At 43.9% G+C, this 14,621-nt stretch overlaps 1 long non-coding RNA gene across 4 annotated transcripts; it reads left to right on the top strand.

Annotated features, from left to right (window-relative positions):
• Positions 1-5,119: 5,119 nt before the first annotated feature.
• On the top strand, positions 5,120-13,512 carry LOC102901111. 4 transcript variants are annotated; one of them, XR_006594298.1, is made up of 5 exons: positions 5,120-5,502; positions 7,811-7,873; positions 9,013-9,280; positions 9,401-9,562; positions 12,577-13,512. It is a non-coding gene; the product is annotated as an uncharacterized LOC102901111 (long non-coding RNA). The 4 variants fall into 4 exon arrangements; XR_006594297.1 differs by lacking the exon at positions 5,120-5,502 and adding an exon at positions 5,574-6,065 and having other exon boundaries at positions 9,013-9,310; XR_002153749.3 differs by lacking the exon at positions 5,120-5,502 and adding an exon at positions 5,578-6,065.
• Positions 13,513-14,621: the final 1,109 nt, after the last annotated feature.

Raw genomic sequence — 14,621 nt, forward strand, 5'->3', positions numbered from 1 at the left:
CCTCACTGATAAAACTGGGATAATAGTAGTATGTGCTTCTTAGTTGCTAGGAGTTAAGTAAGGCACCGCCATGATGTGTGTGAGTGGCAACTGAGGCTTAATAAAAGGGTGCTGTTATTGTGGCTAGCCCTGAAGGGCACACCTTTTTTTTTTTTTTTTTTTTTTTTTTTTTTTTTTTCAACGTTTATTTATTTTTGGGACAGAGAGAGACAGAGCATGAACGGGGGAGGGGCAGAGAGAGAGGGAGACACAGAATCGTTAACAGGCTCCAGGCTCTGAGCCATCAGCCCAGAGCCCGACGCGGGGCTCGAACTCACGGACCGCGAGATCGTGACCTGGCTGAAGTCGGACGCTTAACCGACTGCGCCACCCAGGCGCCCCTTTTTTTTTTTTAAAGTTTATTTGGAGAAAGACAGAGACAGCATGAGTGGGGGAGGGGCAGAGAGAGAGGGAGAGAGAGATAGAGAGAGGGAATCCCAAGCAGTCTCCGTGCTATCAGTGCAGAGCCCAATGCAGGGCTCACGAACTGGGAGATCATGACCTGAGCCGAAATCAAGAGTCAGATGCTTCACCGATTGAGCCACCCGGGCACCAGAAACAGCTCATCATGGTCTGGAGACCTTGAAATTCCTGAGTCTGTGTCACAGCATATTATTAATGAAACATGGCGCTAAGGTACTCTTCCTGTTTGGAAAGTGATGGCTGGCTTTGGATTTTACAGCTTGAGTTTGTTTGTTTGCTTTGTAGAGCGCGCAGCTTAGGAAAAGTATACTTTAAGCTCCTTACTCTTTGCAACAAATGCCTCTTTCATTCTCTTACCTGCTGCCAAATATTTACGCGGTATTGGATGCGTTCATTCACTTAGTCAGCAAATGCTGCGCCCCTAATTCATCTTCTTAGGGCCTCACACTTGTAGCCCATAGGTTCCTGTGCACCAGGAGGCCAAGTTCTAGTGCAGGGAGACATATACTTCCATGGGTCATCGTATCTCTCATATCAGCCCATATCACATATAGGAAATGTGCTGGAGCCCGGAGAGGAAGCAGCTGTATCTGTGTCTGGAGGAAACGAGGGGGACAAGGAAGACTTTGAGATGGAGGAAACAAGGGAGAGGAAGGGGAGGCACGTGACATTCTTTGTCCCAAGACTCAGGGGTGTGATAGGGTCAAAAGCAGGTTACATGTGAGGGAGACAGAAGACAAGCCAAGTAAGGCCAACAGTTCAGATTAGGAAGGAATTTCCAGGCCACGCCAAGGATCCGGGGCTTTATACGTACACACTCAGAAAACTTTACAGGGTTTTCACGGCGTCAGAGCATCAGATTTCCCTTGTAGAAGAAGCTGAGACTGGAGGCAGGGATACCCGTTGATAATACTCGCAGCTTGAGTTTTAACTCAGTCCTCAAAAGTACCCTACGAACTAGGTACTGCTATTACCACTCTGCTGAGTAAGAGGCTGAAATACAGAAAAGAAACTATCCCCACGGATACTACTGAAGGAGCCACTACTCCTGAGTGGACTACTGAGAAGGAGCCACTTGGATTTGAACCCTATCAGCATGACTCCAGAGTCTGCAGATATAAACACTAGACACTCATATCTGACTTGAAGTCTACTGTCTAAGAAACTATAATAGTCCTCACGAAAAACGATGAATACCGAACCTCTTGGGTAGCCCTGAGGCCGCAGGATAGGGGACCGTTGTCCACTGTATCAGAGGCTGTTATCCACCCGATATGCATTTTCTCTCTTAGAACTCTCAGTTTTTCTCTGAGTCCCTGCCGCCTGGAATAGGGATCATAATCGCTAGCTTTCCCTGCAGCTAGGTGTGACCGTGAGTCACGGCTTTGGCAAATGAAATATTTGGGAGTGCTGTATGACAGCTTCTAGAGAGTTTCCTAATGATTGGCGCATGTCCTTTGCCTCCTTCTTCCTATCCCTTCCACCATCCTGCTTTGGGGAATGTGCGTGTGGTGGCTACTCCCTTGGATCATGGTAGCAGGTGCCACTCCCTGGAAGGAGCATCGGTACCTGAAGTCTTGGTGAAGCGGAGCTGCCACACCAGCCGGGACCACCTTCCGGGGGATTTTCCCTGAGAGACAGATAAAGTTTTATTGTGCTTTAGGTAGTATCATTTCAGGTCTTTGTTACTTTCGGCCAAACCTAGTTCTTGCCAATACATCCCTCCCTTCCTCAAGGAAATATGATAAAATAGAAGGATGCCTATAGGTGAAGTCAACTCTGCACGTTGTAACACAAAAATCGCCGTTCGATGTGTTTTGCAGCAGTCTAAAAAATTCAAAATTTGTGTCAGCGTAGTCGATAAAAACAAAGAAAGCTATGATCAGTGGAAGAGGAAGACCTGATTTCCCAGTGTGCCAGGGTCAGGAGACACAAATGTGCCCGCATTCCATTGCATTAAGGCCCTACTCCCCACGCCACCTCAGAGGGAAAGGGTCACCTGCAGCAGGAACCCCTCCCCCCCGCCCCGTAATAACAGGATTATACATCCACACCCTTTGTAATGTGACATTGGCAATGCCTCTTGGTAAAATAGATGGAATATACATCCTCTTGTCATTCATTTTAGGGCTTGGCCATGCAACTTGTGTGGTCAATAGAATGTTGACAGTTGCAATACAGGTAAAGCCTTTAAATATGCTTGGGTGTTTCTGTTTGTTTCTTACACTTCTGCCATGTGAGGTGAGAAGGACACGTCCTTGAAGGAAATGCTCACGTATGAAAATACATGAACGATCCTTTAAGTCAGTACAAGGATGAGAAGATACCAACCCGGAAGCACCACGATCCAAAATTATGGCAGCGATCCCTTCTTTTTTTTTTTTTTTTTTTTTTTTGGTAGCAGCTTTATTCAGATATAATTCAATTCCATACAATTCATCCATTACATTTTTTTTAATGTTTCTTTTTGAGAGAGAGAGACAGACAGACAGAATGTGAGCAGGGGAGGGGCAGAGAGAGAGGGAGACATGGAATCCGAAGCAGGCTCCAGGCTGTCAGCACAGAGCCCGACACGGGGCTCGAACTCACGAACCGCAAGATCATAACGTGAGCTGACGTCAGACGCTTAACCAACTGAGCCACCCAGGTGCCCCACAATTCACCTATTTAAAGTCAACAATTCAATGGCTCTTTGTATCTTTATAGATTTGTGTAGACATCATCACGATCAATATTAGATTACTTTCATCAGCTCCCCAAGAAGCCCTTTAGCAGTTACCTCCTGCTCCCCAAATTCCAGTCCCCTTCTCCATCCTGAGGCCACCACTAAGATACCTTCCATCTCTGTGGATTTGAATATTCCAGACCTTTCATATAAATGGAATCATACATTATGTATTCTTCTGTGACTGGCTTCTTCCACTGGAAATGATGTTTTAAAGGTTCATCCATATTACAGCACGAATCATTACTTCATTCCTTTTTATTGACAAGTAATATTCCATTGTGTGGATATGCCACATTTTATTTATTCACTCATCACCTGATGAATTCAGTGGTACTTTTGTATAACCACAGGAACATGCAGAAGGAGAAAGAGCAGTGCAATGCGCTGATGACTTTATGGGACAAAAGCCTTTATTGTCATGTACTGGTCACATCCACAGAGTGTTACACACACAACAGTCCATTTCTCATTGCAAATAAGTATGTTGCTATGTGATTTAAAATACCAGTCTCTCTGAGACTTACTAACGGGAAACTGTCTCCAATGCAATCAACTTGCATTTATAAATGCAATGACATTTCTATGGAACCGAGGCCATGCTCTAGATGGGCGAATTTGCCAAGGTAAATGCCACCTTCAGTCTGGGTGGCCAGTTGGCCTTTCTTTTAGATACCTTTATTTTCCTGAACTAGGGCATTTACCCAGGTTCAAATATATTTTTCTATATTGCTCATGGTCGACCAAGGACTCTGTCATCTCAATGGCAATGAGGTCACTACATTGATCAACGGGTCCTGGAGGCCCAGCAGGCCAAAAATGAAACATATCAGACTAGAGCAATTTTCTCTGGAGCACTGACTAGAGACGGAGTGTCACCACCTCAGAAGTGTGCACTTTGAAGACAGGGCTATATTTTGTCCGAGTGCTTTGATTTAGTTTAGATCGAATAACAACTATTTTTTTTTTAATTTTTTTTTTCAACGTTTATTTTTATTTTTGGGACAGAGAGAGACAGAGCATGAACGGGGGAGGGGCAGAGAGAGAGGGCGACACAGAATCGGAAACAGGCTCCAGGCTCCGAGCCATCAGCCCAGAGCCCGACGCGGGGCTCGAACTCACGGACCGCGAGATCGTGACCTGGCTGAAGTCGGACGCTTAACCGACTGCGCCACCCAGGCGCCCCTAATAACAACTATTTTTAAAGAAGGGCAAGAGAATGCCACTGTACCAAAAATGCTCACAGTCTTGTAACTAGTAGATTGGTAAGTAAGACCTGGGGATCGAACCCACAGCAGAGTGATTATAGTTAACAATGCTGTGCTGTAAACTTTGAAGTTGCTAAGAGACTGGGTGGTAATTGTTCTTACCATAAAAAAGAAATAATAATTGTGTGACCTGATACAAATGTTAGCTAATGCTACGGTGGTAATCATATTGCAACATACAAATTAGCAAATCAACATGTTGTATACCTTAGTCTTAAACAACGTTCTATAACAATTGTATCTCAATAAGAGGATAAAACAATCTTTAATGAGGAAAAAAAAGGTATTCAGGGGAACACGGGTTTAGAAAGTTTAAAAAATATGACATGAAAAAAAAATACTCCATGGGCAGCAAACCCCAATGCCTATAGGACCAGACAGGAAGAGCCAGTCACATGGAAGGATTGGAAGCAACTATCTCTAGCTGGAGAATAGAGGTCAGCTACATTTTTAAATTATATGCTAACAACGTTAAACATGAATAATCAAAAGATGGGTAAAAATATACTTAGACATTATGAAATAACCCTGCAAAACAGATTATAAGGCCTGGTTGAGATCCAGAGGAACAAATCGGGGATTGATTTGCCATTCCTAACTTAGCCTGAATATATAAAGTCAAATGGACCTTATAGGATACTTTCTACACATATAGCAAAGAATGACTCTATGATATCTTATGGATTTCTGATCAATTTACTGGAGAGAATTTATACATAGAAGCTCATGGGATATGTTCCCGTTTGAGGACCATCATGGGAAGAGCATCTTTCCTGTGTTTGGTGCCTTTGCCGATTTGTGGCTGAACAGAAATCTTCCCCATTCCACCGCTCAAACAGCGACCTCAGGACTTTCTGTTCCGAATCCACCAAATGCAAAAGCGACCAGACAACATCGCCTCCGTTCCCCAAGGGCTGCTCGTTCAAGTGGCTGCCCTTGCCAACCCTGCCTGGGCCTCTGCAGGTCTGTCGCAGCTCCCCCTGCAGGTAGAGAGAGGAAAAGGGGGCCAGATTCCGCAGAGAGGAAGAGGGAGGAGCGGCCACCGCCGTGAGTAAATCTTCATTATCATAAAAAAGGGAACCACGGTTTCACTCTCCCCGTTTTTATGATGAAGTAAAATAAAATGGGAAAGAAGAGCGAGAGAAGAGATTGCTCAGTAAATGGCCTCAAACCCAGCACGTGTTTATTTAAGCGTCTCTGTGCAAACATAACCCTGGGTGTCCGTTAAATCAGCAGGCATGTCAGTTGGCACTTCTGGTTACAGACCATTTTACGGTCATACATCATTCATAGCCGTAAAAGCCATTTGCCCTCTGTCACCCAACCAATCAGGATCCAGCCAAGAGGAAGCGGAGCAGTAGCCTGGCAGTTTTCTCCAGGCTCCTCTGAATTTCCTCAACCTGGTTCAGCAGAATGTCACAGAAAATTAACTCTCCGGGGTTATTAGGGGCCCCTTCCCTTCCCCCACCCTGCTAAGAAGCAATGCGTGATTTCAGGCTAATGTTTACCCCAATCACAAGCAACACCTTGTGACGTCCGGGGTAAGAGAGCAGCGGGCATTGTACGCAGGCCCGGCACAACACCCGTCGCCTTGAACCACTCGAGTGAAGGTACGTGGCTGGGGCACGGCTCGCCATGCCTCTGCAGTTCACTCCTAATGCTCACTTTGAGCAGATTTGAAATTGATGTCAGCGTCTAAGCCACCCAGTGGGTAACCTTGATCCGCCCTTGCTTCCCTCTTGCGAGTTCACATTTTTTTCACTCCTCGCCTCCTCACTTCTGTTATCGACACAGAGATGCCTGCCAAAGCCTTATGACCGCCTCGGGCCTCGCAAACCATGCATCTTTCGGTTCTTCCCAAACGCCCGCCCCTCCGGGTTGGTACTTCGCTTAAAATGCCTCCCCACGTCTAAAGGGTCCTCCCTTTGTATTTATTACTTCTTCACTCTTTCCTGGTGCACGCCTTCATTTAAGAATGAGCCTCAACGGTCGTCACCACCGCAGTGGGCACCTGGACAGTCCCATCTGGTCGCCCCACTCCATCTCTGCCCGGGTATCCCGCGTGGCTTCTGGCCTCTCCAGTCGTAACAGGCTAGGATCAATTTTCCAGTGGCAGCTTGGAAATAATAGCGCAAAACGTATATTAATACAGAAATATATTGTGAAACTGTCCTTAAACAAACAAATGAGCCACTTTAAAATATTACTGCTATAAATGACCATGACAGTCGCACAGCACATATAATAAAAATAACTGCTGAGGAGAAGCTGCTGAATTACTATAGTAATAAACCAGATGTGATTATTATCATTTAACACGGTCATTGAATACCATGAATCCCTGAAGCCATTAAAATATTTATGATTAAACATTTGCTATTCCTTATAACAGAACGTATAGTTGGGTACTAAAAAACTGTTAAAGTATTATTTCAGCTAATATATTCCAGTTCTATAATGGAGGTCAACCAACATTGCCTGAATTCTTTAAAAGAGGGATGAGCAGGTGCCTCTCCGTATCTGGACATATTTCAGGATGTCTATGCTGGTATTATATACTCTCAGGGTCCTGGGGAGGGTGTATCAACTCCACGCTACTAAGGTAAAAAAATATGTTCCTATTCTTTATGCTCATGAACAGATGTGGGCTTGGGGGCTGTTCTGGTCATTCTTCTAGCAAGAAAGCAGATGTAGCAGATGCTTTCAAAGTCCCCTGCTCATATCCCCGTGGCATCTGTCTTGAACATTCCCCAGCAAGCGTACCTCCACCAAAGGGTGTCCATTCGGCCAGCCAGAGCCTGCAGTGCCAGGGCATTAACCCCTCCCCTGGAGCAAAGGTTGGCCCTGGCGGATAGGGTTGGGGAATAAATATCTCGGCCAGATTTATGGACGTCCCTCTTTTTCAAACTCTGTCTTTTGGCTGTGCTCTTGACCTTCGTTGCCCTCCTGATGATTGTTTTCAGTTATAATTTTAGTTCGGTTACATACAAATTGGGTTTGTTGGGCTGAACAGAAATGTTACAAGCGGTGTCTTCTCAAATTTAACTAGAGACACTTCGGCCCCTCTGGAAGGCCAGTCTTCCAGAGTGTTTGCTGCTCCCCTCCCTTCCTGTTTCTCGGCAGTTCCAGCTTCATCAGAGGATGAGGGTTGCTGCCAGGAAGGGAACTCATCCATCCACGGCACGTCCTGGTGATGGCTCAGGAGTGGAGAGCTCCATGCTGGAAGAGCTGAATGAGAATTCTTCGTCACTATCGCTTGAGGCTGACCTGAGTGTTTTAATTATTCATGCTACCAGAATTGGCTATTTCTTGTTAAATGGCTACCAACAGCAATCACCTTTCTTTATATCTTTAGAGACAAATATTTTCCAAGAAATAAGATGCTTGAGTTGTCTGAACCCTGCCAATGGACAATGTGGTAAGAAACAAAAATGTGGGATTTTTGGAAAGAGGTCTGTTCCTTACCTGGTGTGTGCATACACACACACACACACACACACACACACACACACACACACATATACATGCATATATATATATATATACGCATATATATATGCATATATATATATATATATATACGGGCATGTATATATATGCACACACACACACATATATATATATATATATATGGCACATTATATAATTCTTTCACACTTTCTAGCTTGCTAGCAGCTTAATTTTCTCATATGTGAAAGGACCATAGCAACCATATAAATTGGTAAAATGTATATAAAGCGTTTATATACACTACCATGTGAGTAATAGGTAATTAATAAACATTAACTTATTAAATGATGAATGAATGATGAATTTACCTACTATGAAGCTCTTCCACAGCATCACGGTGACAGCTCAGTTCTTGGCAGAGATATTACCTATTGGGAACCCATTTGATTCCCAGCATGTCTCTCTCTAGCTTCCCATCATATGGTTTGGGCAGTGCTATATATCTCTGTCATGTGGGTTCCATATTTGTCCTTACACTCCCAAGTTATATTTGTATAGGTCCATCCCGTTCTTGCTGTGGTTTCACATTTGTAGGTTTAATAACCTGGGCAGCTGTCTGATGTATGTACAGGAAAACTCACAAAACCTCAGAGTGGAATAAAAAACATTTTCGAAGACCCCTGCTGGCTCAGTCAACCCTAATGAGCTATTAGATCATGAGAGACTCTTTGCCATCAATTAGTCATTAGATCAGCAACCATTCATTGATGACAGGGCTCTCCTACTTAAAGGGATAGTACTGTTAGAATGCAAAGGAACCATTGCGGGTGTCTCTGAAACTCTCAAAAAAAAAAAAAAAAAGTAGCACCATGGGGTCGTTTCAAGTCTCAGTTACTCCAGAACCTAAAACGAGGCTCATCTAGTATGGCTGCTTAAATTTTTCAGGTCACCTTGACTTAGTAAAGATTTCCAATGAAAGAAGAATAAAGGCTTATTATAGTTTATATGTAGCCATGTAGCCCAGGGAGGGTAGAACGGGCTTAAAGGCTCTTGTCCATGTGTTGTGTGAGTATCGTTGGCTTGCTCATCATTTCTGTGACTTTCTAGGGCCTCACGTTCTTGGGGGTCTTTTCCTCCAATACCTTGTTCCTGCTGACCTCTGGACCTGTCTTGGACCTCAAGGCTGCTCTCTTCTCTGGCCTGTGGCCACCAAGACACCTGAAGGCCTGCAATTAGTACTCATATCATGCACTCGTAAGGACCTATGGTGACAATTCCACGTGTGTGCATGCGTGTGCTCGCAAATGTTACCTGGTAATCCAGCCTGGCCGATAAGTAACTGCTAACTAAGAATTGATGTTGGACATCATTTCGGGTAATAGTCGCTCCTCGTAACTGCACCAGGGTAGATGTCTTTGCCGGCTTTCCTCCTAAACATCTCCCGTCGGCTCTTCTTTCTCCCTCAACATACTCTTTCTCTCTCTCTAATTCTCAGGCTGCTCCCAGAACCTCAAAATCCCTCCAGTGTTACTAGGCAGAACCATTCACCACTGTCTCGGACCCAATCTGAAGGCAGTCGATTGGCCCATATAAGTATTTGCTAAAACGAAGACGGTTCTCTCCCCTGAGATGAGTTCTGCCGCAGCTCAACTAACAGGTGACTTTCCCCAAATATTTGTGTTTTTTTTAAAAATTTTTTTAATGTTTATTTATTTTTGAGAGAGAGAGAGAGAGAGGGAGAGCATGAGCGGGGGAGGGGCAGAGAGACAGGGAGACACAGAATCCGAAGCAGGCTCCAGGCTCCGAGCTGTCAGCACAGAGCCTGCCGCGGGGCTCAAACTCACGAACTGGAAGATCATGACCTGAACCGAAGTCGGACACTCAACCGACTGAACCACCCAGGCGCCCCTTTCCCCAAATATTTGTAACATTTGTGTAAGTAATCAAAGATCATGTGCACCAGCGCTTGACATGTTTTCAGGAATTGCGTTGGAGAACTCCACTACCCACACTGCACCCACCATGACATAGCACTTCCTGGAATGAACCAGGATCTCTTGTGGGCGGGTCTTGTCTGATGGTAGGTGAAGCCAAAGTTTGTCTCTGTTGGAATGCATTCCTGAAATTATAATGAGCAAATATGATTCCCAGTGAATAAATATGCACTTAAAAATGCTTCCTGGCTATCTTTAAGTGAAAGTAAACGGTATTACCTTTTAAACTAGTAAGAACACTTTGGAGGAGCATTCTTCCAGGGCACCTAGGTGGCTCAGTCGGTAGGGCATTCGACTTCGGCTCAGGTCATACTCTCAGTTTGTGGGTTCAAGCCCCGTGGTAGGCTCCGTGCTAACAGCTCAGAGCTTGGAGCCTGCTCTGGATTCTGTGTCTTCTTCTCTCTATGCCCCTCCCCCGCTCGTGCACCGGCGAGCTCTCTCTCTCTCTCTCAAAAATAAACAAAAAATTAAAAAAAAACAATGAATGAAAAGAGGAGCATTCTTTGGCTGGGAATATCCAAGACTCAATGGGGAGGCTGAGGGCCCTTTTGAAGTGAGCGGAACTGAGTCGTCAAATCCTTTCTGCAACGACAGAAACTGATGTTGGATAAAGACTCAATTACTAGTCATGTTTACTTCAGAAAGCCTGTTAATTTTAGTTCATTTATCTTCAAATTTACTTTAATGTTCTATAGACCACATTGTTGTTTAGTTCTTTCTGTAAAAGAAGAACTAGAACTACAGAGTAAAGCTTGTGTTATTTATTTATTTATTCATTCATTCATTCATTCATGAATGTTTATTTTTGAGACAGAGAGAGAGAGTGAGAGACTGCAAGCAGGGGAGGGTCAGGGAGAGGGAGACAGAGGGTCCAAAGGAGGCTCCGTGCCGACAGCAGAGAGCCCAATGTGGGGCCCGAAGTCATGAACCATGAGATCATGACCTGAGCCAAAGTCCGACGCTCAACTGACTAAGCCACCCAGGTGCCCCAAAGCTTGTGTCTTTTTAAAGGTGAAATGGGGGCGCCTGGGTGGCGCAGTCGGTTAAGCGTCCGACTTCAGCCAGGTCACGATCTCGCGGTCCATGAGTTCGAGCCCCGCGTCAAGCTCTGGGCTGATGGCTCGGAGCCTGGAGCCTGTTTCCGATTCTGTGCCTCCCTCTCTCTCTGCCCCTCCCCCGTTCATGCTCTCTCTCTCTCTGTCCCAAAAATAAATAAAAATGTTGAAAAAAAAAATTTAAAGGTGAAATGGTTCTCTGATATTAGTTTTTGGGGGAATCCTGGGATGATACCAAGCAATAATGACATTAATCACCTTCTGATTTTTTTTAACCAAATTTTTACTTTATGCGGGGAGCCATGCAGAGCCCTATTGGACATTATCTCACTTTTTCTCGTAGCTCCCCCATGAGGCAGGGTGTGTATTACATCCTATTTTATACTGGAGGAAACTGATCTCATTTCACCTACATCTTACTTTTTCCAGAGGCTTCCCTAGCTTCCCCTATTACCATGCTTGTCACATTTTACTATAAATGTTTGTCTGTCTCTTGGCCCCAACAGATCAGCGTGGGCAAGAATCACATCTGTGTTGTTACCTAATTCAGTGTGCCTAATTCAGTGCCTTGCATATGTTAGGTGCCTAGTAAGTATTTGCCTACTGGCTGGCTGGAACAACGAATCAGCATAGAGAGGAAGAGTAACTCACTCAAGGCCATTGGTAGAAAGTGGAACCAAGACTCAGATCCATGGCCCCTGGACCGTGGAGCCCAAGCTCTTAAATGTCATGTAGCAATTTCCTCCATCCCATGCCCAACCCCAACACAAAAACAACATGTTGATTTGAACAATAATATCTTTCTTGCTGCCAAGGCACACACTCTTAGTCTTTGTGGACACGTGAGCTCATTAGCAAAGCATCTTTTGTCACTGGGGAAAGGCACAATTCGTCCCTGAGTCTACCCCCTGCATGGTGTGCTGTGAAAGAGCCCCTCATCCTTGGTGTGCCCAGAAGCACCCTAGCCGAACCTTCTCCAGATCACGGTCAAAGCTCTGAAATCTGTTTAAGACTCCAAAGTCTGGCCTTGGGAAAGTCTTAATGGTCCAAATACAAAGGGGTGGAGTGGGGTGAGATGATGCAGAATTGAGGGTGGTGGGGGTTGTGCAGAATTTCTTTTCTTAAATGAAAAGCCCAAATAAAATAAATAAATGAAAACATAAATCACAGTGTCTTCTCCGGGCTCCTGGCTGGAGGAAAACAAATTAGAAAGGGCTTGAATGAAAGGAGTATTGAAGAAGCTTGACTTGAATTAAGTGGTTATATATTTTAAAAGCACTTTTGTTGGGTCCTGTAAAAATAGCAAATAAAAAGGTAGTAATATCCCCTGACTCTGTGAGGCAAATACCAGTAATAAAGTAAAGTAAGCTTGGGTATGTGTATATGTGTGTGTATGTGGGTGGGGTGGGGGGGCTGCAGAATTTAAGAGTATAAACTTGAGTAGAAGGGAAAAAAGTAAAGCATTTGGGTTAGAAACACTTTCATTTTCCCTTAATAATTAATGACGAGGTGCTATGGTTTCACATAGATACCGTGTGTCTTTCTAACGCCATTCACTTTCCTCTTAAAATGGCCCTAAATGAAATTTAAAGACATAACTTGATTTTTTTTTTCTTTGACAGGCAAGCTACAAGAGTTATTTCAGGGCTATCGAATGGTTATAATTTAGGATCCATTTTACAATCCCTCCATACGTAGGCAGAGAAGACTTTCACAATGAAAACTGTAGCAAGCACCAACCACAGCCAACCTGCAGTTCCTTTTTGACCTGCCGTGTCGTTATTAATTGAAAAGTTAACATCGACTGGACAGCATAGATATTTTTACAAATCTATAGAGGCTTGAGCCGCGAGTTGCACAAAAACGGTCATGGAGGAAAATAACACAGAAGAAGTTGCCAGGAAAGAGCTAAATGAACTTTCTCCTTGTTAAGAAATGTTTAGGTCCTTTTGTTTGTAAATGGCAGGTGGGTGGTACAATTCCAGTGTAATTTCAGAAAGCCATCTTCTGAATGTAATAAACATGTCTGCAATAATAGGATTCAGAAAATCGCAAAATGCATTCCAGAAACCCTTTGATTGTGCATACAGAACAGAGGATTTAGCTATAATTGGCTATAACACAGTTATGGACGGCAAATGACACACGGCGGAGCTGGGTGATGTAGCAGCTCTGATTAGCGACGGTAAGGTTCAGCTGAACATCGCGAATAAAACAGCAAGTGCATGGTGACACAGCACCTGCCCTCCCTCCCTTCCTCTCACCCACCTTCCCTCCCTCCCTTCTTCCCTCTCTTCCCGCCTCACTCCCTTCCTTCCTCACTTTCTCCCTTTCTGTTTAATTGAAGCCTCATAACTTAGACTAGAGAACTTAGTTTGTTATTACCCGACGAATCACATGTCAGCCAAGCCTTCATTTTCTTCAGAGAGTCACAGTTGTGTGGAAAGGGGAAGTAGGAGCCCATGGGGAATTGACTTTTTGGAGAACTGGATGTAATTTGAATCAAGAATTATAATAGGAAATAAACCATTACAATAAACAAGGAAACATGTACACAATTACTTTCACGGCGTAATTTTATTCACTCTAGTTGAGAAAATAAAGAGATAATACTGACCGTAGCACCTGGGTATTTAATGCAAACTGTAAAATCTATTATATTAAACAAAGTCAAAAGCAATGTGAAAGATCTTGAATCTATTCAAGGCATGCACCTCATTACAGACTTAGCAAATTAAAACACAAATAGGATTAGAAAAGAATAATGTAACAATCTCCCACCACGGTCCCTAGAGCATTAAGTCATAAATTGGGTTTGCATTAAATTGTGCCTGCAGTATTGAATTCAGGGAAAGAGCTGTAGGCTGGAGATAAACCATGCTGGGCTACTCACCAACTTTGGCAAAGCTATGTGTTTTCTGAGACGTGTAGTAAATTTGTTAGACTATAGCAGGTCTACAAAAAATGAGCACTTCGTATCTTAATTAAAAAAACGGCAATGTCACGCCATATGTGGCTTGCAGAGATATAAATGCAGACAAAAATCCACACGTGAAACAGAGCTCTGTTACCCAGGTAAGTTTAAAGCCATTTCACTAAATGCACTGCTTAATACTAGAGACAGGGTTCGTGCGTTTTAACTCTCCACACCGAGTTTTTGATCAAGGTTGTTTTGTTTTAATTTTTGTTTGCAAAGGAAGGAAGAAGTGGAGAAAGCGAACCAGCCTCTTTAGAGAACACATGCGGGCTTGTAGACTATTCAAAGGAGTACTCTCTTTCCATGTGACGATTAGACCTTAACTATTCTGGCTGATCTATAGAAAAATACATGTGATTTATTTTGAAAAAGCAAGTGAATGTACTTAAATTAATTTTTAAATGATGCAGGTTTTTGAAAGACACTGTCCACTACAAAGCTTGTTCCTTCCGTTAGGGGTTTTACTCTCTTTGATCTGCGTCCTAATCCTTTGTATGAGGGAGACTAATCAGGAAAAGAGGAAGCTGTTCAGCGTATTGTATGGCCTCATGTGAATTCCCATCTGTTGCCTCTTTGCAAACGGGCAGGCCAAATGCAAAAAGCCGATGGTTGGTCCTGTTTCCTCAGGGCCACTCTCAGGTACAGGACTCTCTTTTATTTTCTCTGACTTCCTAAGGCTGCTATGAGAAT

This window comes from Felis catus, chromosome A2 (assembly GCF_018350175.1).
Source record: "Felis catus isolate Fca126 chromosome A2, F.catus_Fca126_mat1.0, whole genome shotgun sequence".
Classification (NCBI taxonomy): domain Eukaryota; kingdom Metazoa; phylum Chordata; class Mammalia; order Carnivora; family Felidae; genus Felis; species Felis catus.